The sequence below is a fragment of the Eretmochelys imbricata genome, chromosome 17 (genome assembly GCF_965152235.1).
Source record: "Eretmochelys imbricata isolate rEreImb1 chromosome 17, rEreImb1.hap1, whole genome shotgun sequence".
NCBI lineage: Eukaryota > Metazoa > Chordata > Testudines > Cheloniidae > Eretmochelys > Eretmochelys imbricata.
The window spans coordinates 2,203,520-2,225,751 of NC_135588.1; the positions used below are offsets into that span (position 1 = coordinate 2,203,520).

The 22,232-nt window shown below is 48.3% G+C and overlaps 1 long non-coding RNA gene across 1 annotated transcript in view; it reads left to right on the forward strand.

Annotated features, from left to right (window-relative positions):
* LOC144276354 (uncharacterized) overlaps positions 1-22,232 on the forward strand; it is a 35,652-nt gene that overhangs the window by 7,778 nt on the left and 5,642 nt on the right. The window contains exon 2 of the long non-coding RNA XR_013348230.1: positions 17,249-17,464. This is a non-coding gene — a long non-coding RNA (uncharacterized LOC144276354). The remainder of the gene's footprint in view (positions 1-17,248; positions 17,465-22,232) is intronic.

Consider the following 22,232-nt stretch of genomic DNA (forward strand, 5'->3'; position numbering starts at 1 on the left):
CTGCACTTAGGACAGAAGAATCCAATGCACCGCTACAGACTAGGGACCGAATGGCTAGGCAGCAGTTCTGCGGAAAAGGACCTAGGGGTGACAGTGGACGAGAAGCTGGATATGAGTCAGCAGTGTGCCCTTGTTGCCAAGAAGGCCAATGGCATTTTGGGATGTATAAGTAGGGGCATAGCGAGCAGATCGAGGGACGTGATCATTCCCCTCTATTCGACATTGGTGAGGCTTCATCTGGAGTACTGTGTCCAGTTTTGGGCCCCACACTACAAGAAGGATGTGGATAAATTGGAGAGAGTCCAGCGAAGGGCAACAAAAATGATTAGGGGTCTAGAACACATGACTTATGAGGAGAGGCTGAGGGAGCTGGGATTGTTTAGCCTGCAGAAGAGAAGAATGAGGGGGGATTTGATAGCTGCTTTCAACTACCTGAAAGGGGGTTCCAAAGAGGATGGCTCTAGACTGTTCTCAATGGTAGCAGATGACAGAACGAGGAGTAATGGTCTCAAGTTGCAGTGGGGGAGGTTTAGGTTGGATATTAGGAAAAACTTTTTCACTAAGAGGGTGGTGAAACACTGGAATGCGTTACCTAGGGAGGTGGTAGAATCTCCTTCCTTAGAGGTTTTTAAGGTCAGGCTTGACAAAGCCCTGGCTGGGATCATTTAACGGAATTGGTCTTGCTTCGAGCAGGGGGTTGGACTAGATGACCTTCAGGGGTCCCTTCCAACCCTGATATTCTAAGTGAGCTGTAGCTCACGAAAGCTTATGCTCCAATAAATTGGTTAGTCTCTAAGGTGCCACAAGTACTCCTTTTCTTTTTGCGAATACAGACTAACACGGCTGCTACTCTGAATTCAGGACAAATTGCTTAAAGCAGGGCAGTTACAGCCCAAGGCTGGGGTTCCTTTGCACACCAAGGCAAACCAAACCAGCCAAACAGAGAGGACCTTGGTTTTACCCTACTGGCTAACCACAAGTCACACAAGCAATTCCCTTAGACACTCCAGTTTCCCAGTATCACCACCAGGGCCACTCGTTATGGGGACGAATGGTTATGAAAACCAATACCCCAGTAAAAGAAAAATGGTTCTCTCGATCCCAAAGGACCAAGCCCCAGACCCAGGTCACATATACAAACAGATCTTACCCACAAATCACGCTGTTGCCAATCCTTTAGAATCTAAAATCTAAAGGTTTATTCGTAAAAGGAAAAAGATATAGATGAGAGCAAGAGTTGGTTAAATGGAATCAATGACATACAGTAATGGCAAAATTCTTGGTTCAGGCTTTTAGCAGTGATGGAATAAACAGCAGGTTCAAATCAAGTCTCTGGAGAACATCCCCAGCTGGGATGGGTCTTTCAGTCTTTTGTGTAGAGCTTCCGTTTGTAGCAAAGTCCCTCCAGAGGTATGAAGCAGGACTGAAGACAAGATGGAGGAGCTGCAGCAGCTTTTTATAGTCTCTTGTCATGTGGTCTCTGCTTTCTTTGTCTCAGAGACCAGCTGCCCATCACAAGGCATGGAAACACCTCAGAGTTCTGTCCATAGGCAGGTCCCTGCAGACCTTGCTGAGTCCCAAGGCGCGTCTGCCTTCTCTCAGTGGGTCAGTGGTATAGCTGATGGTCCTTAATGGGCCATCCAGCAGACTAGGCAGAGCTGACATCAACTTGTCTGGGGTGTCACCCAGATGCATAGTATAAGTTTGAAATACAGACAGTATAGAGCCAATATTCATAACTTCAACTACAGAATGATACACACATATAGACACCATAATCATAATCAGCAAACCATAACCTCTCCATAGACCCCTTACGCGACAACCTTTATACAATATGTGCTGCAAATATATAACAGGGATTGCAACAGTGATTATATGGTTACAGATTATGTCAATAATGTCACACATGTCTTTAAAATACACTGCTTCTCTGAGTATTCACTGTCCAAAAATGTGCAAATTGAGATCAATAAGGGCTGAAGTAGCTGTTTCAAGTTGTATCAAGGATATAACAAAGTTTAATTATGGAGATGGTGGCCTTTATGCCGTACGGTGGAAGTTTGCTTTAAATAACGCTGGGGACTAATTCCAGTGATTTTTTCCTAAGAACAACAAAATATTTCTTTCCAAACTCACCATTCTGTGAAACATCTAGAAAAATTTCTGTGAAAATTTTAAATTATTTTATTGATTAAATTACAAATTAGAAGCATTTAAAATTAACCAGTTTCAATTTTTTTTACTTTCTTCATAATATTTTGTGTATCTCTGGTTTAACATTTTTAAAACTTAGAACATCAGACTTACTGTGTGTCTAAATATTGATCATGGCCCTAGCACGGAATTTAATTCTATATCAATATTTCACCAAGACCTTGAAGCTGCAAAGCAGTGAGCACTTTGACCCCAACCCAACAAAGCACGTAAGCATGTGTTTAGTCCCATTGCTTTGCTGGATCAGGGTCAGACTGCTCAGCACCTGGCAGGATTGATCCCTTGATGATGAATGCATTGTACTGCAGGTGGAGAGGCACTGCGCAGCATAGAATGCATTTACTAAGGCCTGGTCTACACTGGGAGGGGTGGGGAGAACCGGGGATTGATCTAAGTTACGCAACTTCAGCTATGTGAATAACGTAGCTGACGTCGATGTACTTAGATCTACTTACCGCGGAGTCTTCACTGTGGTAAGTCGACGGCTGACGCTCTCCTGTCGACTCCACCTGCGCCTCTTGCCCTGGTGGAGTATCGGAGTCGACGGGAGAGCGCTCGGCAGTCGATTTATCATGTCTAGAATAGACACGATAAATTGACCCCCGCTGGATCAATTGCTGCCCATCGATCCAGCGGATAACGTAGACAAGCCCTAAGGCTATATCTACACTAGAGCTGTACTGATCCAGCTATGCCACTGTAAGATCTCTTGTGTAGCCAGGAGAGAGCTCTCCTGTCAACATAATTAAACCACCCCCAATGAGCAGCAGTAGCTATGTCAGTGGGAGAAGCTCCCTGAGCAACATAGGTCTTGCCGACATAAGTGGTAGTGTAGACGTGGAATAAGGGTTGCAGCCACGATTGACAGGTCCTCAATTAAGATGTCAAAACACCCCCTGCAGTGGGTGACTCTAGCATCATCCCCTGCAGTCTCCTCTCCTCCTGAAGGGCTCACCACTTCCTTGTTTCTCCTCAAGTCCCATCCAGCCAAGCTGACTCAATTCGGTACATTTTAATTGAGTCCAGACATACCTTATTGGCAGGACAATTGCTGTTAATATGCAAGAGTCATGGAATACTCAGATCTTTGTCAGAGGCTGGTATAATCTGCCCAGGACAGAGTCATGCAATGGGGACCAGATTGCTCTTGCAGCCTTTCACCTCGAAGATAAGGGTGCATATATTCTCACTGGATCCAGTTACTACATTAACAAGAGAATATAATGTTGCGTCTAACCTGGAGTCCTGTTTCGTAATAGTCTTGTCCATGTTAAGTAAAGTGGAGTGTATCATTGAACTCCATTTCTCTGTTACACTGTGAACATTATTTGTGGCCACAAAAAAAGACAATGTGAAGGATCCTGTGTATGGAGTCTGGGACTGAACTCACCCAGAGAGATCTAGCAGATGTAAAAGAGAATGTGAGCTCTTTTTGGCTGGTAGAAATGGACATGTTGGGCACTTACATTTCTTTCTCTCTCCTGTCTAACAGTTTAAACATACCCATTGAACAGCATGTACTTTATCAAATCTTTTGTCAACCACATTCAAGATGTATCCTCATGACCACCATGTTGTCAATTCTTCATTTACTCTCCAAAACTATTCCATTAACTGTATTACTGGAGAGCTTGTTAACTTTCATCCCTAAATTAGGGTCATTCAAAAAGCTTAGAAATCGTTTCCTCTTTCACAGGTAATGACAGTATCAATCAGCATTTCACAGGGAAGTATCGGTATGAAATACCTGATTTTTCTAGGCCTCAGGCCAGAACGGTGTAAATGGGCCTTCATGTAACAGGATCAGACCCAGGGTGTTTTGTGTAGGCATTAGGTGGCATTTGTTTCTGGTGGCTAGGTCCATGTTTTAGTAGGACCGGATCTGAGGAATGTCCCTTCTTGTAAAGGTTTCAGAGTAGCAGCCGTGTTAGTCTGTATCCTCAAAAAGAAAAGGAGTACTTCTGGCACCTTAGAGACTAAAAAAATTTATTTGAGCATAAGCTTTCGTGAGCTGTAGCTCATGAAAGCTTATGCTCACATAAATTTGTTAGTCTCTAAGGTGCCAGAAGTACTCCTTTCCTTCTTGTAAACGCATTCTTGTGATCACACAGAAATGGGTAACATCTTCTGCCTGTATCTGCCTGAAACATGAAACTTGTTTCCTACAGTGTGACCAAGTAAACTGGAGGCGGGTTCTTGGATGCAAAAGGGAAGTCATGCAGGAGGCAGGCTGGCAGGTCAGCCTCAGCCAAGCCTGCCGTTGAGCCTCTGCCTTGGTGACTTGTCCAAGATTTCACAGAGACTTGGATTTATATCTCCACCCAGGCTCCCGCCGCCTTGGATCATGAAGGGACCTGGTATACTCCTCATGAATCCTGCTCTCCAGGCTGCAGACAATGCCACAGAAGGGCCACAGAACAGCAGCAACCAAGACAGGCTCGCTGTCTCTCTGGGCAGGGCAAGTACCAGTGGCTGCTTGCAGGGGACTCTGATCTCTGGAAGACAAGACAAATACTTTAGAAAACCAAACACTCTGTGTCTGTTCCAACACACCGTTATAAGGTCACTCATTCATCCACTTCATTTCATTCACAGTTGGACATGAGACATTTCTTTGGTGCAGGGACTTGTTTGTGTAGAGCAGAGTGATTAGCACAGGAGGGCACAATCCCTGGTTGGGAGTCTCTCAGAGCTACCACAATACAAATACATATCAAAAATACTATTGATTTTCGTAGTTATTTTACTATTATTGTTTTATTCATTTAGCAGAATTCCAGGGGGCTCAGAGATGGTTGACTAGAATGACTACGGCATGGAGAAGCTCTCATTTGAAGAGAGATTGAAATAAATGGAACTGTTTGCCTTAGAGAGGAGATGCGTAAGGAGAGAAAGGAAAGGTATACAAGGTTATGAATGGTCTAGAGAAGGTAGATTAGAACTTCGAATAAAAAATCCCCAATGGCCAGAGGTGGGACACCAGAGGGGGAGGGCTCTGAGTTAATACAGACAATTCTTTCCCAGGTATCTGCCTGATGGGTCTTGCCCACTTGCCCAGGGTCTAACTGATCACCAGATTTGGGGTCAGGACATAATTTTCTCCTGTGTCAGGTTAGCAGTTTTTTCCCCTTCCTCTGCAGCAAGGGGCACAGGTCACTTGCAGGCTTAAACTAGTGTAAATGATGAATTTTTTGTAACTTGAAGACTTTAAAGCACGATTTGAGGACTTCAGTAAATCAGCCAGAGGTTAGGAGTTTATTACAATAGCGAGGTTCTGTGGCCTGCAATGTGCAGGAGGTCAGACTAGATGATCACGATGGTCCCTTCTAGCCTTAAAAGCTACGAGTCTAGGAGAACACAAGAACAAGGGCACATTCAGTGAAACTGAAAAGTAGAAAATTCAAACCTGATAAAAGTTAATGATTTTTCACACATTGCACAATTGGCATGTGAAACTCCTCGCCACAAGATATAATTGAGGGCAAGACTTGAGCATGATTCCAAAAAAGGTGGCAGTTTATATGGCTAACAAGAATATCCAGAGTTATTATAGTAAATATTAATATATAAACTAGGGTGTGAGCAGGGTGATAAACTCTCCTACTTCAAGGCATAAACCAGCTTCTGACTGCTGGGGGTTCTGTTACTGGTATTGCAGTAGCACCATAGGACCCAGTCAGGGATCAGTAGCAGGGCTAGACACATGTAACAAAAAGACCATGCCTGCTCCAAAGAGCTTACAATCAGAGTGTAAAACAAGAACCAATAGAAGGAGACAGACAGACGGGGAGGGAAGTGTAAGGCAACAATAAAACAATTACGAACCGCATACTAAGCAGTGATCATAGCATATCAGCTGTCCACAAACACCTACTACAGGGTTCTTGCACCTTCCTCTGAAGCATCAGATACTGGCCATGGTAGGAAACGGGATACTAGGTGAACCCCTGAATTTGATTCAGTATTGCAATTCCTGTATTGTATGAATTGTTTAGCATTTCTTAAGCATCGGCACTGTACAAGACACAAAGCTGATCCCTGCCAAGTTGCTTACAATTTTAAGGCCCTATCCTGGAATCAGAGCCACACAGTCAGACACACACACATGGCCTCCCATTGGCTTCAGGGGGCCCCTACCCATGTGGATCTGATAGCAGGATTAGGGCCCAAAAGACAGACACAGAAAAGTCAGGAGGCACTGGGATGCCCCAAGAATGAATAGCCTGGGGTGTTTTTTATGAAAATGACTAATTTCTTGTGTGCAACACTGGAGAAAGGAGTCTTTAGGTGGGATCTTGATGTTGGCATAGGCCTTGTCCACACTACACAGTTTTGTCGACAAATGTTGGGTTTCGTTGACAAAACAGTGGAGGTGTACACACTGCAATGCTCCTTCTGCCAACAAAACTCTTCTGCTTGGTTATGTTGCTGTAAATGGCCTCCAGAAAGTATGCCACAATGCCCATCCTGACAGCTCTGGTCAGCAGTTTGAATTCCGCTGTCCTGTACCCAGGTACGCAGTCATCCGCCCCTTCCCTTTTAAAGGCCTCGGAATTTTTGATATTCCACTTCGTTTGCTCGGTGTGGAGAGCTCTCATCGCATCTTCCCAGCTGACCATGGCGTCTCCACATACCAAATACTCACCGCTTGGACCACAGCTGAGTTGTTGGATCTGCTGGCACTGTAGGGAGAGGACGCTGTGCCATTCAAGCTTCACTCCAGCCATAGGAACTTCGATACATATGGTCAGATTTCTTGTGGCAGGGTGGTTAATGGCTACGAACAGGACACACATCAGTGTTGTGCAAAGATAAAGGAGCTGAGGCAAGCGTACCAGAAGGCAAGGGAGGCAAACCGTAGCTCTGGTGCTGCACCAAAGACCTGCCACTTCAGTAAGGAGCTGGATGGCATCCTTGGCGGCAACCCCACCTCCACCGCCAAGAAACCCATGGATGCTTCAGCAGGGCTAGAAGTGGCAGACGATGGACTCAACCCCAAGGACGTAGACATGGATGAGGAGGTCGAGTTGGAGGATGATATGGAGCACACAGCAGGGTCGTCTGGTGGCACGGCAAGTCAGGACCTCTTTTCCACTCTGGAGGAGTCTTGCCAATCCCAACAGTCTGTCTCTAGTGTGTATGATCATAGAATAATAGAATATCAGTGTTGGAAGGGACCTAAGGAGATCATCTGGTCCAACCCCCTGCTCAAAGAAGGACCAATCCCCAACTAAATCATCCCAGTCAGGGCTTTGTCAAGCCTGACCTTAAAAGCTTCTAAGGAAGGAGATTCCATCACCTCCCTAGGTAACTAGTGTTTCCAGTGTTTCACCACCCTCCTAGTGAAAAAATTTTTCCTAATATCCCACCTAAATCTCCTGCACTGCAACTTGAGACCATTACTCCTTGTTCTGTCATCTTCTACCACTGAGAACAGTCTAGATCCATCCTCTTTGGAACCCCCTTTCATGTAGTTGAAAGCAGCTATCAAATCCCTCCTCATTCTTCTCTTCCACAGACTAAACAATCCCAGCTCCCTCAGCCTCTCCTCATAAGTCATGTGTTCCAGTCCCCTAATCATTTTTGTTGTCCTCTGCTGGACTCTTTCCGATTTTTCCACCTCCTTCTTGTAGTGTGGGGCCCAAAACTGGACACAGTACTCCAGATGAGGCCTCACCAATGTCGAATAGAGGGGAACGGTCACGTCCCTCGATCTGCTGGCAATGCCCCTACTTATACATCCCAAAATGCCATTGGCCTTCTTGGCAGCAAGGGCACACTGTTGACTCATATCCAGCTTCTCGTCCACTGTCACCCCTAGGTCCTTTTCTGCAGAACTGCTGCTGAGCCATTCGGTCCCTAGTCTGTAGCGGTGCATGGGGTTCTTCCGTCCTAAGTACAGGATTCTGCACTTGTCCTTGTTGAACCTCATCAGATTTCTTTTGGCCCAATCCTCTAATTTGTCTAGGGCCCTCTGTATCCTATCCCTGCCCTCCAGCGTATCTACCTCTCCTCCAGTTTAGTGTCATCTGCAAACTTGCTGAGGGTACAATCCACGCTATCCTCCAGATCATTAATGAAGATATTGAACAAAACCGGCCCCAGGACCAACCCTTGGGGCACTCCACTTGATACCGGCTGCCAACTAGCCATGGAGCCATTGATCACTACCCGTTGAGCCCGACAATCTAGCCAACTTTCTATCCACCTTATCGTCCATTCATCCAGCCCATACTTCTTTAACTTGCTGGCAAGAATACTGTGGGAGACCATGTCAAAAGCTTTGCTAAAGACAAGGAACAACACGTCCACTGCTTTCCCCTCATCCACAGAGCCAGTTATCTTGTCATAGAAGGCAATTAGATTAGTCTGGCATGACTTGCCCTTGGTGAATCCATGCTGACTGTTCCTGATCACTTTCCTCTCATGTAAGTGCTTCAGAGTTGATTCCTTGAGGACCTGCTCCATGATTTTTCCAGGGACTGAGGTGAGGCTGACTGGCCTGTAGTTCCCAGGATCCTCCTCCTTCCCTTTTTTAAAGATGGGCACTATATTAGCCTTTTTCCAGTCGTCCAGGACTTCCCCCGATCGCTATGAGTTTTCAAAGATAATGGCCAATGGCCTCTGATGCAGGAGAGGAGAGCAGTGGTAAGTGATCTTTTTGAGTTGATGCTGCTCAATTATATGAGGTTGAACTATCCTTTGCTCTGTATATTCTAGAAGTAGGTGAAGGGATTGTAAAAGACTAGCTGACTACAAATCCCGGTCAGGAATCATCACAATGGTCATGCAAGGTGGCAAGTTAACGAAGCATAACGGAGTGCTGTGTAGAAAAACACATTACTGGTGCTCATTGTCAAAATGTTGCCTCAAAGCCTCCCTGATTTGAATAGCCCCCTCACTGTACCCCTCTAATAGCCCTGGTAACTGACTGCTCAAATTCAGCAGCCAGGCAATCTGCCTCTGTGATCCACCCTGGGGGAAACTTTTCACCTTTAGCCTCACAAATATTATGGAGTGTGCAGCAGGCTATGAGCACAGGAATATTTTCCCCATTTATGTCTAACGTGCCATAAAGGCAGCACCAGCACACTTTTAATTTACCACAGTCACATTCTGCACCTGCTCAGCCTATTGTTGAAGCACTCTTTGCTGCTGTCCAGGTTTCCCAGGTAAGGCCTCACGAGCCATGGGAGTAAGGGGTACGCTGGGTCTCCCAGGATCACTATGGGTATTTCAGCATTCCCCACTGGAATCTTCTGGTCTGGAAAGAAAGTCCCTACTTGGAGCTTTCTGTACAGGTCAGTGTTCTTGAAGATGCATGCATCATGCACCTTCCTGGACCATCCCGCATTGTTGATGAAATGCTCACGGTGATCCACAAGTGCCTGCAATACCATAGAGGTACAATTTTTTATTGATGTACTCCATCACAGGATGGTCCAGGGTCAAACTTGGAATATGCATCCCATCTAGGGCACTGCCAGAGTTAAGGTATCGCATTGCTGCAAAGCCATCCAATATTTCATGCACATTGCCAAGAGTCACAGTCCTTTGTAGCAGGATGCAACTGATAGCCCTGCACACTTGTGTTAATGCAGCCCCAATGGTCGATTTCCCAACTCCAGACTGATTTGCGATTGACCAGTAGCAGTCTGGAGTCACCAGCTTCCACACAGCGATGGCCACGCGCTTCTCCATCAAGAAGACAGCTCTCATTTTGGTGTCCTTGTGCCGCAGTGCTGGAAGGGTCCTTGTGCATCCAAAGTTCCTGGAAGGTGCCTTGTGCATCCAAAAGTTCTGCACCTGCTGCTCATCATCCAGACCTGAATAACCATGTGATCCCACCACTCAGTGCTTGTTTCCAGAGCCTTAAAGCTATGGTCTACCCTGTTCAGCTGCTCCAGGAATGCCAAAAGTAATCTGGTGTTGTTTCTTTCCATGGCACACAACAGGTCAGGCAACTCTGATTCCTGTTCAGAGTCTGAGCTCATGATAGATTGCATGACCATCCGCGATGTGTTCATAACAGTGACTGCAACAGTAAAGAGCAGTGCAGGATCCATGCTTTTAGACGGAAATGGGGGGTACACATTAAACTGGGGCTGTTGAAAAATGCCACAAAACGCAGTTGGAAACCCATGGGATGATGGGACAAAAAAACTGCATCATGGGACATTGAGCCCACGATGCGCTGGTATCCAGTGTGCCTTCCCACAACTCCTAGCTGCAGAAGGAGGCGAGTAGCACAGTGGGATAGGTACCCACAGGGCACTGCTCTCTCTGTCAATGCTAGACTACCAGCTGTGGACATGCTCCACCGACAGAAGGAGCATTGTGTGAACATGCACAAGCAAAGTAATCATACTGGTTTTTGATCGTCAGCATCACTTGCCTTGACATCCCCTGTCCCCCATGTGTGGGTAGATATTATTCCCATGCAAAAACCTGAGTCACTCAGCTTGTCTAAACATGGGACATGTAGCTGCAGCAGTCCAGAGAGCCATAGTGCAGTCTCACTGCACTGGTGGAGAAAGCAACTTGCAGCAAGCAGATTCCCTTGGTCTGAAAGTGGGGTACTCCGCACCAGCACAAGCCCCATTTTTCAGCAGTGCAGCAAGTTTGCACTAGAACTTTGCACCATTCTAGCTTCTTTGGTGTACAAAAATGGTCATTTAACCTCTCTCACCCCAACTGATACCTCCCCCACCAAAAAACACCACCCCGAAACCCAAGTAGGAATTTAGATGCAGGCAAGACATTTACCATTAAAAGTGGCACCTGGAAGAGGTACATCTTTCTGGAGACATGGCAAATACAAAGGGATCCTCAGGCTTGGTCTACACAAACTGGCATAGCTTTGTGTGAAAAAAGCACCCCTGACCTCTATGCCAACAAAACTCCCAGTGTAGATGCGGCTCTGCTGAGAGAGAGCATGTCGTCTGGGGAGGTGTGTTCCTACTCCAGCAGCCGCACTTCCCATCAGGCCAGGCTGCAGCTACACGAGTGGCCTGTGCTGACATAGCTATACCGACATAGCCTCAGCTGTTCTATATTTTGGGGTGGAGATCTCCAGTCTGGTTGTGCATAGAAATCATTCACCACTGAAGTGCAGCCACCTTTGTGCAGCAGCTAATTAGAAGCGCACAGCAACACTACACAGCAGTTTAGGACACAAATGGAAGAAAAATTGTGTCTCCCATTAAAACTGCAGCACAAGTGGAATTTTAAGGAGGCAGAAAAATAACAACATTGGAATTGGGCCAGGACACTAGTTTTAAGACCAGCAAAGAGTCCTGTGGCACCTTATAGACTAACCGACGAAAGCTTAGGCTCCAATGTGTCTGTTAGTCTATAAGGTGCCAAGGACTCTTTGCCGCGTTTACAGATCCGGACTAACACGGCTACCCCTCTGATAGTTTTAAGACCCCAACTCTTGAGGAAAGTATCATGGGACTTCTCTCAGTCCCATTAAATATGAATATGATTGATTATCAATGAGCATCTTTAGACTGTGGTAGACACTGTCCTGGTCCTGGAAGCATACACAATTCAATCCTTGACCTCTTGGATCTAACTCAACCAGGAGACCACATAAAAATCATTCTTACCATAAAAAATCCCAAGGTTTGTCTCATTGGCAATTTATCTAATGGCTGCTAAGATACAGAAATAATAGAAGGAGAAAAATGAGAAAAAAAGAGTAGCATAGCATTGCTATGGCAACTGGAATTTTCAATCTAAATACCTTTTTGGAAAAGAGGTTTAATATCCAGAGCTCTGCAAAATGCTTGCCAAACAGATTAATTCGTATTGTTTCAGCCACTGTTACCCTCCTAGGCCTTGATCCTGCAATTGGATCCACACAGACCCTTCGTGAGCACACAAATGTGCAAGGATCTGCCCCAATAGGCCAGGGCAATTCTATTGGTCAAACACTGCACCCCAAAATACCACTGGCCCTGCACAGTCACTTTAGGATTGCTTTCTAAGGGTTTGATCAGTCACCAGTGGAGTTCTGTTGATCACCTCCCCTTCCTCTCTGGCCTCTGATTAGTAAAATCACAAGTGATTCCAGAACCTTCGGCGAGGGCCAACGCTGGCTTTGTGGTGGGCACTCCCCATTCCTGCAGCAGGCTGTACCAATGCCCAACATCTGCAGTGTCTTTGCTTAGCCGTGCAGTTATTTTAAGTGCCATCAGATCAGGGATTATAGAAATTAGATTCTCTTTGCCCTGATTCTGGACCCCTTACTCACCCTGAGGAGCATCTTGTCTAGTGGATAGCCACACTGAAGGTACCATTCAGCGTGAGTAAGAGGATGAGAATCTGGCCCTTTGGCAATCCATTGGGTCACATCCCTCCCAACCGTGCCTGGTCAGGAAAGAGATTGCTCCTTTTAGGCTCAAATGTAGGCTCATTCCACACACACGCATATTGTGGGGTATGAGTGGTTATTGCTGACTCAGGGCACAAGGTGGTGGGAAATGCGGTACATATTAAAGCAGTGAAGCCCTGGTGTTTGCTGCTCCTTCCTTTGGTTTCTGTGCCAGTCTTAGCCGGCTGCAGCCAAAATAGGCTCAATTTCCTGAGAGGCAGGGACAAAGCACCTGTTTCCTACAGATAGCTCCAATGCTTCTGCAATCCTATTGTATGCAGGAGGGGGGACTCCTAGGGTTTGTGAACCATGGGTCATGGACCAAAGAGATAGAGGGGACCTAAGGGCTCCCCCTCTAGGCTAGCTCAGGCCTCAGGTAACATTGTTTTCTTAACACCTTGTCAAGTCTCTTTTTCTGTGCCCTCCCCGCATCCCTTGGGAGGCTAGTCCATAACCTTGGTCTTGGCTGCCCTGGGGTTAGCCCCGATTTGTGCCATCAGCATAGCTGCAACAATGCAGAAAGGTAAAGCCACTGTTTGCACCAGCAGGGCTTTCCCCGGCTTGAAACGGAGGTAAATTGCAGTGGTGCAGATTGTGGCTTAGAGCAGCTTCCTCTGTCTGTCCGGGGGTCTGCGCCAAGGGTGGGTGCAGGTGGCTGGAGTTGAGGCAAATGCTCACAAAGGCCAGGCTCTAGAGATTTCACTGTCAGGCAGCTTTGCCTGCTACCCAGCCTCTCGTTTCCTTTGCTGAATTCTACCCCATCAGCGGGGGAGGGGAGGTGCCCACCATGGGGCAATGGGAAGTGGCCTCCCCATTGCATGAGGCAGTGTGTTTACAAGAACAGCAGCATTTCACAGCCACTCTGCCCCGTGGTAAACGCCTCCGAGAGGCCAAAGGCAGTGGGATGCTTTACGTCTGCATGGGGTGGGGAAGGAGATGGGTTGCTGAGTTGCTACCACCTCCCATTATCCACACAGTTTTTGGAAAGGAGCACAGGCTGATGAGTGGCAGGTGTGAGTGGGTGGGGAGTAGTTCCATTGAGTAGGGGGAGTGGGCCGTGGGGAGAGCTGTATTGTCATGTTCACTTCACTGGCCTTGCTAACATTCAGCTTCCCAGGCTCTCTGGATGAAGTGAGCTAAAGCTGTGTATATTAGCTCCCAATAAGGTCCAAAAACATGCAAACAAAACAAGGTCTCCTTTCACTGTGTGGCAAATGGCTCTTCAAATGAGCCCTTCCAAGAAAGCCAGTTGCCTGTCCTGAGTGCACTTGGACTCCCGAGAGCTTCTTGCTACGGAAGGCTGTAATGGTGGCCCCCAGCTCTCCCCTCGCTAAGCCTTGCACCGGACTCCTACAGTTTCTTTCTACCACGTGGTTTGAGTGAGAGTTCATAGGTGCCTTCAGGGCACTCCAGGCAACAGCCTGTGCCCCGTGCAACCAGCATGGAGGAAACACACTCCCATGGAGCGTCTAGTGCCCCTGGGAAAGAGGGTGAGACATGGGGCTCACCCTGGCAAAGTGGATCCCCTTGAGGGCCCTGTGAGCTTGGTACACCATGTGACCTCTTGTGCGGTGTCCCTAAAGCCATCCTGATGTAAGCCCCTGTTCCAGTTTGTATCTGGAAGAGAGCACTACACACAGTGTCCCCAGAGACATTCCTATGTCACACCAACCCAGACCATAGAGCCCAGCATAAAAGATGAGGAGGTGGTGTTGGCCAGTGGACAGGTCTTGGAGCCCAAACACCTGGGTTCTTTTCCCAGTTCTGGCCCTGAGCTGCTGGGTGACCTTGGGTAAGTCACGTCCTCCCTGTGCCTCAGCCTTTCCTCCTGTAAAGAGAAGAGCTGAGTGTCACCGCACAACCAGGACACCTGCATGCATTGATATTAGCACCTGCATTGATAGTGTTTGAAGAAAGTCCAGAGAAAAGCAACAAAAATGATTAAAGGTCTAGAAAACATAACAAATAAGGGAAGATTGAAAAAATTGGGTTTGTTGATTCTGGAGAAGAGAAAACTGACAGGGGACATGAGAACAGTTTTCAAGTACATAAAAGGTTGTTACAAGCAGGAGGGAGAAAAATTGTTCTCATTAACCTATGAGGTTAGGACAAGAAGCAATGGGCTTAAATTGCAGCAAGGGAGGTTTAGGTTGGACATTAGGAAAAACTTCAAAACTGCCAGGGTGGTTAAATTGGAATAAATTGCCGAGGGAGGTTGTGGAATCTCTGTCATTGGAGAGTTTTAAGAGCAGGTTAGACAAACACCTGTCAGGGATGGTCTAGAATAGATAATACTTCGTCCTGCCTTGAGTGCAGGGGACTGGACTAGAAGACCTCTCAAGGTCCCTTCCAGTTCTATGAGTCTATGGAGCTGGTGGGAGGTGGAAGATCTGCAGAGACTGGGTGGAAGCTACGGAGGGAGTGGGGAACTGATGGTCAAGAAGCTGTCAAGTCTTGCCACACACACGGTGAGTAGCATAGTATCATTGAGAAGTGGCTTTTGTTATTAAACTAAGTGTTGGCATGGCTGCAAGCTTCCTCCCCGTGCCCTCCTTTTATTAGGGCTGTTTGGTTTAAGGAAGATACCCTGAGCCTCGGGGAGCACAAACCATGGATGTTAAAGCTGCTGGAGCCGTGGGCACATGCTGTGGAAGAGTCCAAGCAGTGCAACACTGTGCACAGACGCTCTGACATCAGGTTCAGCCTGTTTACGCTGGTTTCGCTTGCATCAGGGTACCCCAGGCCCAGGAAGCATCTTTTCTCCCAATCATAGAATATCAGGGTTGGAAGGGACCTCAGGAGGTCATCTAGTCCCAACCCCTGCTCAAAGCAGGACCAACCCCAACTAAATCATCCCAGTCAGGGCTTTGTCAAGCCGGGCCTTAAAAACCTCTAAGGAAGGAGATTCCACCACCTCCCTAGGTAACGCATTCCAGTGCTTCACTACCCTCCGAGTGAAAAAGTTATTCCTAATATCCAGCCTCGACCTCCCCCACTGCAACTTGAGACCATTACTCCTCGTTCTGTCATCTGCTACCACTGAGAACAGTCTAGAGCCATCCCCTTTGGAACCCCCTTTCAGGTAGTTGAAAGCAGCTATCAAATCTCCCCCCTCATTCTTCTCTTTTGCAGACTAAACAATCCCAGTTCCCTCAGCCCCTCCTCATAAGTCATGTGTTCCAGTCCCCTAATGATTTTTGTTGCCCTCCGCTGGACATTTTCCAATTTTTCCACCTCCTTCTTGTAGTGTGGGGCCCAAAACTGGACACAGTACTCCAGATGAGGCCTCACCAATGTCGAATAGAGGGGAACGGTCACGTCTCTCGATCTGCTGGCAATGCCCCTACTTATACATCCCAAAATGCCATTGGCCTTCTTGGCAACAAGGGCACACTGTTGACTCATATCCAGCTTCTCGTCCACTGTAACCCCTGGGTCCTTTTCTGCAGAACTGCTGCCGAGCCATTCGGTCCCAAGTCTGTAGCGGTGCATGGGATTCTTCCGTCCTAAGTACAGGACTCTGCACTTGTCCTTGTTGAACCTCATCAGATTTCTTTTGGCCCAATCCTCTAATTTGTCTAGGTCCCTCTGTATTCTATCCCTGCCCTCCAGCATATCTACCTCTCCTCCCAGTTTAGTGTCATCTGCAAACTTGCTGGGGGTGCAATCCACGCTATCCTCCAGATCATTAATGAAGATATTGAACAAAACCGGCCCCAGGACCAACCCTTGGGGCACTCCACTTGATACTGGCTGCCAACTAGACATGGAGCCATTGATCACTACCTGTTGAGCCTGACAATCTAGCCAACTTTCTATCCACCTTATCGTCCATTCATCCAGCCCATACTTCTTTAACTTGCTGGCAAGAATACTGTGGGAGACCATGTCAAAAGCTTTGCTAAAGTCAAGGAACAACATGTCCACTGTTTTTCCTTCATCCACAGAGCCAGTTATCTCATCATAGAAGGCAATTAGATTAGTCTAGCATGACTTGCCCTTGGTGAATCCATGCTGAATAAGGGAAGCAACCAACTGCTCCCTGGGCATTGCGATGTCTTGTAAGATTGTATGTACACATAGAATGTCCTGCACACAGACTGTATGCATAGATTCCACAGTCATGTACTCTAGCAGGGGTTCCACACTGCTGGGTGGTCATACAGGCAATCAACCCTCCATATAAGCATGGTGCATTTCAAAGCTGCAGCCTGACACTGTGGGGCAAAAAGGCATTTCCTCCCTACTTGACCTAAATTTGGGATGTTTGTTCTACCCTGGCGGACGTGGGCCCCTCCTGCCAGCTCATGCAGGCTGGCAATGCAGTCCCCTATGCACAGATAAGTCCTTTCACCCTCCTAGGCTCCAAAGCAAGGGGATTTAATGCCAGCAGCCCTGCAGAGAATGCAGGAGACAGTCTAGTGTGCTGCAATTTACAGCCAAGGCCAGTTATATAATGTGTTTTTCTGCTGTTTCTAGCTTGTTAGCAGAGGAGAGGCCCCTGAAATGGTTCCACCACTGCATCTGATACTGGTTTATTGTGCAGGGCAGACCAGGCATTCCCAGGGTCTTGTGACGCTCTACTGGGAAACCACATTGTTTTCATGGAGCTGGTCTCACACACCAGCCTGAGCCTTTTCTGCTTCCTTTCAGACAATGGGTAAGAAAGCCTGCTGAGACCTGACTTCCACTGGTACAAACCTACCTTCAGCTGGGATCCAGAGGAGCCAATAATTCACAAGAATTATTGCCATAGTAATGGTCCTGGGACAGCAGAACCAGCCAGCAGACTGAAGCCCATGCACCACAGCCATCACCTGGGGGACCAATGCACCAAGCAGGTCCACTACCTCGCAGCATCAATGTGAGGTAAGAATGCCCAGAGCTGTGGACATCAGCATCCCCATCACACGTGCCTATCTCCAGGGGCTGGAAAAGGTAGCCAAGTTAGTGTGCTCTGGGGTAAAGCTCAGTGAGCTGGGTCCCAGCTGAAAGGGCCCTGGAGAGTTTTAACCCGATTAAAAAACCAAAAACCAGTTTGAACTGATCAGCAGCGCAGTAGGTCATAAGTGAGCATCAGCTTCCACGGGAGTTGAACCCATTTATTTCAGGCCCTCAGCCTGGGCTTAATTAACTCATTAGCAGAATCATTTACATCCAGGGTCCAGACTTGTTTTGGGTGAGCGCTGGTCCTTGCATATCGCTGCAGCCAAAACCTAAACCAGGACCCTGATGGCCTAGAGTCAGCAGCTCCCCAGGGTGACCCAGTCAGGAATTCTCTCCTGGACCAAGCTGGTAAGAGCTCCCTTGAACTGCTCTTGTCTGCAGTCATCTCCCTGGCTAGGCTGCTACTGTCTGCACAGGGCCGGTCTCAGCTAGAAGCTGCCTCCCTCTTGTCCAAGCTAGCAGAAGCTCTAGGGGGCTGCTCTTGGCTGGAATTCCCTTGCTGCTTGTCAAGGCAGCTGTGCTCAGCTGGGGTCACCTCCCTCTCCATGGTGTAGGAGCCAGTTTGTATTGGCTGTAGCTGCGGATGGCTCTTTGCAGGTCCTGCAAGGGCCTTTCACAAACTGTTCAAGTGAAAGTAACGAACACACTTGCCCCAGTTATGGCGCTTAGTGAAAAGCAGCCTCAGGTGATCACGCAGTGCTTGGCAAGTGAACCCTCCTGAAGGAGCCCAGTTGGATTGGCTAGTTTGCTGACAGAAATACATAAAATAGCCAGGAAATAGGACACTTTTGAAAAATGGCTGCTTCTCCTTCTGACTGTGACCCCCACGGGAAGTATGTTCAACCCCCACTCTGTGATTGGCTCTGTATCGTGCCCTCTGTGCTGTTGCCCAGAGCCCCACACCAGACCAGTGGGTGGGGTCACAGAACTGATGGCCTGCATGCTGCCCCACCCACGTGCACTGCTGCTGCTCTAGAGAGGGGAGCCTGTAAAGTGCCCTGTCAAAGCATCACAGAAATAAAATCCCAAGAGGAAAAGGCTTGCAGTGAAAACACTCCATCGTAGTTAGTGACACAAACCTGGAGGGGCTTGGTCTGCCCTTCTGTGTCCCTATCTCCTGCTGCACTCTTTGTCTCTCTCTGCCACAGTTCAGCATTTCTAGTTCCTAAATCCTGCTTAGCTGGTTAACATGCAGACCTTTCCCCCGGGTTTACCCGTCTCCTCTGACCGTGCCAACGCGCGCGCTCCAGCTGATGTTGCGGCTACCTTTAAGAAGGAGGCTGACCTGCGAGCTATTCTTAGCTGTGCTGTAAAGTCATGGTGCTATTTTGATCCCATCTCTGTACTGTAAGCTGCAGGCTGCTGACAGGCTCTGCACCCACCATGTACCACATGGTGTTGTAGTTGTAAACAAGGCTGCATTGTGACCTTGTACCTGGGCTTGTCTTCCCTTCCTGGGGCTGCAGGCTCTCCACACACATTTCAGGAACGAGCACCACACTGCTTGGGAATGACAGAAGCTGGCCCGGGCTCCTACTCTCCTTTGGCCTGCGCTGCTTCTGGGACTGCAGAGGGTGCTGCGGATCCACTGGCCCCAGCACACACCTGACTTGCCAGCCTGTGGGGCACAGGCCCACTTACAAGTGGGCAAGGCATCGGACAGGGATTTACACAGCTTAGTTTACCTCAGGCCAGCTGGTGTTCGGGGTGGGTGAGTGCATGCCGAGAGAAGGGTGTTACATGGAGATCTCTGCAGGATGGGGGAGGGGAGCCTTGCACATAGCCTTATGCTGGTCTGACCGAGCTCTGGTGTCTGGGAGATCCAGCAGGGAGTGCGCTGGGCAGAGGGGCGGCTGGCCTGAACACTGGATCTCTCCGGAGGAGGAAGCCTGGTGGGGCTGTGCATCAAGTGTGGACTGTGAGCAATCCGAGTGGGAGTGGGCGGGAGGGGAGAAGCAAATGGGACTGAGTTGAACAGAACCGGAAGCCAGGAGGATAGGGGAGATGAGCTGGCTGAACGGGGAGCAAAGGAATCCCCTGCATCAGTGTGTGAGTGAGTGAGAGGGGAGTGAGTCAGATGGGAGGGGAGGAAGAGTGAGGGAGAGAGTGCGGGTCACCGCAAACAGCTGCCCCTCCAACAAGCCCAGGAGGGCCCCATCTCACCTTTGCTGTTTGCAGGGGACCCTATAGCCACTCCACTTTGTATGGGGTTAGGTAGCCCCCTCCCTGCAGCTTCAAGATGACTAGGGGCCTTGCACCTACAAGGCTGTTTAGGCGACTGTCCCCTTCCCCACTCCACTAGGATTTCTGGGGGACAGAATGAAGACCCCAGAGGTTGAGCAGGAGCATGGAAAACTCTTCCCCTCTCGCTGCAGCTGCTCAGGCCAGGAGCATCTTATTTTCTCTAGCCCGGCAGCTGGGGAGCCTGCAGAGGCTGTTAGGGATCATGGAACACCTCTAGCCCTGGGCCTATTTACCGCTGCAGTGGGGGGTTTGCTTGCCAACCCTTACTGCCTATTTCTGAATCTAAAGTGAGATGGGACCCACAGGGCCTGTTGGGAGGCTGGGGACAGCTGGATAAACCCACGAGGCTGAGACTTTTCCTTCAAAGTGGGACTCAGCCTTCTAGAGCAACGTGGAGCTGTTGGTCCACTCCTGTCCTCCTGTGAAGTAAGCTTCAGGGCTCAGACTAAAAGCCCCATGAGGAAGTAGGCCCCAAAGGGGAGTCATTCCAGCTCTGGTTGTGGGTCAGACTCCTGTTGTCCTGACCTGATTGCTCCTGCCCTCTGGACTTTCCTGGGAAAGCTTGCTGTTGCCCCTACCCCATGCTCCTCAGAAGCTGCATTTCCACAGTGTTGTGAATCAGAAACGCCAGCACAGCACCACTTGTACATTGCCTGGGCGGGTTGTGAGTAACAGGACCCTGTCAGCTGTCCAGACATGGTGTGGACATGGCCCATCTAAGCAACACAGCTTTGGGGGTGATGTCAGTGGGCATTAGGCACTAGGTTGGGGCTGGGGCTCGAGGGGCCCTTTGGGTAGAAAGCAAATTTCCGGAAAAAACCTGGTGTGGATAGAAGCTGGTCCTCAGCAAAGCCCTAATCCCATGGCAGGTGCTCATTCCATTAGCAGCACCTGCCTCCTGAACACTACAATCAGAACGTCAGGCTGAAAGGGACCTTGGGAAGTCAGCTATTCCAGCCCATGTGCTGAGGCAGGGCCAAGTAAGCTTAGACCAGCCCTGACAGGAGTTTGTCCAACCTGTTCTTAAAAACCTCCCGTGGTGGGGATTCCATGACTTCCCTTGGGAGCCTGTTCCAGAGTTTCACTACCCTGAGAGTTAGAAAGTATTTTCCGAATATCATAAAAACAAAAAGGAGTCCGGTGGCACCTAAAAGACTAACGGATTCATTTGGGCATAAGCTTTCGTGGGTAAAAAACCCACTTCTTCAGATGCATGGAGTGAAAATTACAGGTACAGGCACAAATATATATTGGCACATGAAGAGAAGGGAGTTACTTTACAAGTGGAGAACCAATGTTGACAAGGCCAATTTAGTGGATGTGGTCCACTCCCTATAATTGATGAGGAGGTGTCAATACCAAGAGAGGGAAAATTGCTTTTGTAGTGAGCCAGCCACTCCCAGTCCCGATTCAAGCCCAAATTGATTGTGTTAAGTTTGCAAATGAATTGTAGCTCAGCCGTTTCTCTTTGAAGTCTGTTTTTGAAGTTTTTTTTTGTTGAAGGATGGCTACTTTTAAATCTGTTATTGAGTGTCTAGGGAGATTGAAGTGTTTTCCTACTGGCTTTTTTATGTTACCATTCCTGATGTCTGATTTGTGGCTATTCCTTATAAACCTATTATCCTCTAGGTGCTTACAAGCTCATTGTTTAATAATTTGTTCCAGTATCTTTGAGGTATCACTTAGTTTGGGGCTTGGGAAGGTTTTATCTGCTCAGTTTTACTGGGTGTGTGTCCTATTGAATCACCCCTCTTGGTAGCCAGGGACAGCTCAGGTAACAATGTGAGCAGGTGTTGTTCCTGTCCTGCTCTCAAATACAGTCCACATGCCCTGTAGAGCCCAGACCACCCCTCCACCCCCCGGCCTGGAGGTTTGTTTGAATAAACACAGATATAAATAATAAGGTAACAAAGTTCAGCTCAAACTTTCTGCACATGGAATAATAGAATATCAGGGTTGGAAGGGACCTCAGGAGGTCATCTAGTCCAAGCCCCTGCTCGAAGCAGGACTAATCCCCAATTTTTGCCCCATATCCCTAAATGGCCCCCTCAAGGATTGAACTCTCAACCCTGGGTTTAGCAGGCCAAAGCTCAAACCACTGAGCTATCCCTGCCCCCCCCCCCCCCCCCCCGACGTGGTTGGTCAGAGGGATCCTCCCTCAGGAACGCTCAGCCCATGTCCTAGAGATCTTGTTTCTAAGACAGCCACTCCCATCTCCTTTCTCTCTGGCTGGGTCAAGTCGCCTGCCTCAGGGAGTCTCCAGGACCCATGTACCTACCCGCTTCTAATAGGAGCAGCTCCTGATAACAGGATAGACTGTTTCAGGCAAATACTGCCAACCTGTTAGAGGCAGATTCATTCCCTTATCTGGGATTTTCTTTATTTGAGTGTTGCTGTATTTTGTTGGGTGTTTGGGCTTGCTGCAGAGGTTGCATACGGCATGGCC